At 45.0% G+C, this 3,427-nt stretch overlaps 1 pseudogene; it reads right to left on the bottom strand.

The window, feature by feature from the left end:
- Positions 1–1,954: 1,954 nt before the first annotated feature.
- LOC110287736 lies at positions 1,955–3,322 on the bottom strand (annotated as a pseudogene).
- Positions 3,323–3,427: the final 105 nt, after the last annotated feature.

Raw genomic sequence — 3,427 nt, 5'->3', positions numbered from 1 at the left:
ATTATATTTTGTAGGATGAAGCCTATCTACCATGGTTGATGTGGTCTTTTTGAAGTGTTCCTGAGTTTGATTTGCAAGTGCTTTACTGAGAATTTTTGCTTGTATGTGTGCTATGGAAATTGGTCTACAGTTTTCTCTTTTGTTGGATTTTTGACTAGATAGGGTATCAGGGTAATACTGCATTCATAAAAAGAATTTGGAAATATTCCTTCCTTGTGAATTTATGGGATAATTATTTTAGGGGTGTCATTTGTTCTTGCTTTTCTAAGGCTTTCCTGTACATATTTAGCTATGGAACTGGAGATTTCTTAATTTGTTTTGATGTAGGTCCATACTGTTACAAATTTTCCTTTTTCTGGGTATGGTAAACATGGCTTCAAATCCAACACTCAAAAGGCAGTGGCAGGTGGATATATGGGATTTTGAGGCTAACCTGGTGAGAACTCACAACTACATAANGAATTCCAGGACAACCAGGATTACAAATAGTCTTTGTCTCAAGACCCCACCTTACCTCCCAAAAAACCCGAAAATACAAAAATACCATTTAATTACCAGTTAATAGCATGGTACTTAGGCTCCATGGGCTTGTGTTCTTTCTGCAGTTTCCACTGCTTTTAAGAGCTATCTTTATTCTATTGTTATGAGATATAATACAAGATGCTATTACAAATGCTTTACATTTGTTGAGACTTGCTCTCTGTCTTAATACATGGTCAATTTGTAAAAATGTTCATGACGTATTGAGAAGTATGTATGTTCTTCAGTGTTTGGGTTAAATATACTATGTGATCTATTCCATGACTTTTCATTGAAGTTTCATTCTGTTGATTAATTTTCTGAAACATTTCAGTTTGGGTTTTCTTTAGTAATTTTATCTTGTTGTTAAACTGCATTTTCATATCTTGGATTGGCTTCCTTATTTTATTCATCTCTTTGGGTTTTTTTTTCTGTTTTGCTTTGCTTTGTTTTTGTTGTTTGTTTTGTTTTGTTTTTTGTTTTTACTATTCTGGACTGTATTCACGTCTTCGCTGAATTATTTGGGGAAGGGGTGTCTATAGTAATTCTATTGTAACAGAGAAACCAAACGGCAGTACGTCTACATGGTTAGAGCAGATGGTGGCTATCTTTTCCAAGGGCAGAGTCTGAGCCGCGCACAGAAACCCCAGAGTATCTCCTTCTGATCCTACCCTGCATGTCTGACTCATGTGAAGAGACAGGCTGTGCAGCCAGGATGGATGNAGAGGTTCAGCTGGACAGAGGCCCCATCCCAGTAGGAGCCAATCGATCACTGAAGTGGACACTTAATTCAAGGGCAGGGCCCCTCTCTCCATGGCTCTTTGATGAAAGAGGAGGCTATGGCATGAGCAGAAAAAACTATGCTCTCCATTCTTCGATAACTCCTAATAGGATGAGGTTGACGGTCAACCAAGCAGTAGAACGGGATGAAACACTAGGCTCTAGAACAGCAATGACAAGACATCTTTTGCTGTCCCTGTTGAAGTGGCAACAGACCTGCTGGGTTTTGTAAAGCATAATTTCTGTAATGTAGTCTGCTGACACAGTTGCTCCACACGAGGAGGACAAACTCAAGGACAACGGTTAAAGGCAGAACTATTTATTTTTTCTCTTGCTGTCTCTAACATGAGAGGCTCTACCGGGGTCCGCAGGGGAGTCCCTGATACCATCTGAGGCTTCAGGTGAAGCGTCTGACCTATTCCAGTGACATGGCTACAGGTGTTTGGTGTTGTGATTTTTCTTGCCTGCATAAACTTTCAGAAAAGCTGGAGACAAAAAGATGAGGGAGTTTGGTTTAGAGCTGGCAAAATTCCAGATACCAGCAGTGGAAGCTTCCGCCCTACCTCTTTTCCGAGGAATGAGTTTAGTCTCAGAGCGAGCATTATGCACTGTGGTTGGAAACCGGATCTACTCACCACCATCCACCCTCCCTCACCCTGCACGTGACTCTCACGAGCGCAAAGGCTGAAAGGAAAGTGGTCTCTGTTCCTTCGCACCTGGGAATTAACTTGGTGACCTGGTGAATGGCATCAGCAAGGTNGGCAAGGTAGCCCACATTGCCATAGGTGACCCCTGCCACGGAGATTTGGCCATCTTTTGTCATGTAGACCAAGAAATCCTTGGTCAGCCACTCCACCTGCTCAGGCTTTANGCTGGTGAAACAGAACATGCNNATCTGATCAGTGATGTGCTGCCAGTTGTGGGAAGAGCCCCCTTTCTTCAACTTGGAGACCAGCTGGGTCCTCATGCTGATGATGCGGTCAGCCATGCCTTTCACCTCTTGCAACCACTGCTTCCACAAGTCTGGAGAAGTCAGGATGGTTGCTGCAATCCGGGCCCCATTGAGATGTGGGTTAGAATACAGGGGACAGATCAGGATCTTTAGCTGTGACTCTACCCTTTTGGCTTCTTTGGCATCTTTGCAGACCACCGTGAAGGCTCCCACACGCTCACCGTATAGGCCCATGTTCTTGGCATATGATTGGCAGAGACAGACCTTGATGCCCTGCTTGATGAAGTGCCGCACGGCCCAGGCATCCTTACCACCATCACCGCTGGCAAAAGCCTTGGTAGACCATGTCAAAGAATGCAAAGAGATTATTTTTCTTCACCACGGTTGTCATTTCCTTCCAGTGCTCTGGACACGGGTCCACACCCATGGGGTGTGAGCGCAGGGTTGCAGGACGAGAACACTCTGCTTTGGGATTTTTGTTATGTCTTCTAGGGCTCCAGAGAAATCAAAGCCGCAAGTCTTGGGGTCATAGTAGCGATAACCTTGGAGATGCATGCCAGCATCTCCAAGCATCCCTGAAGATGGGCATATGNTTTCCCCAGGATGGTTTGGGCAGAAAGACATCTCTGCTGAACTTAAAAAAAAAATCTTTGCAGAAAATTGCCTCCNACCCTTAAGGCTCCAGTTCTGGAAATGGTCTGCACAGTGACAAACCGGCCGCTTTTCAACACTTCATTGTTCTCACCCAGGATCAGTTCTGCAGAAGCCTTATAAAATAGGCAGGCATTCTTTGTCCAAACTTTTTGCAGCAATCTGGGCCTCTGCCTTCCAAACACTGGGGAGCANGTATGGCTTTCTGTTATCATCCCTGTAGGCACCAACTCCCAGGTTCCTCTTCTTGCTGTTAGTATCTCTCTTGTAGGTTTCAGTAACTTCCAGGATGAGATCTGAAGGTCCCATTTCGACATGGGTCCACCAGGAGCTGGCTCTGGCAGAGGCTGCAGTAGCAAGACCTGGGTGAAAGGCAGCAGCCATCCCGGAGGGGACACGGCTAGAGTGCAGGAGGGCCATGGTTGGGGGTGGGGGGTAAGACTGCAGTGGGTGGTAGTGAAAGAGGAAAATTACTGAAATCTTCCTGAACTCTTCAACTCAAAGTCCTCTTACCCCTCCCATCTG

The sequence above is a fragment of the Mus caroli genome, unplaced genomic scaffold, assembly GCF_900094665.2.
Source record: "Mus caroli unplaced genomic scaffold, CAROLI_EIJ_v1.1 scaffold_25582_1, whole genome shotgun sequence".
Classification (NCBI taxonomy): Eukaryota; Metazoa; Chordata; class Mammalia; order Rodentia; family Muridae; genus Mus; species Mus caroli.
This window is presented reverse-complemented; position numbering and strand designations above follow the sequence as displayed.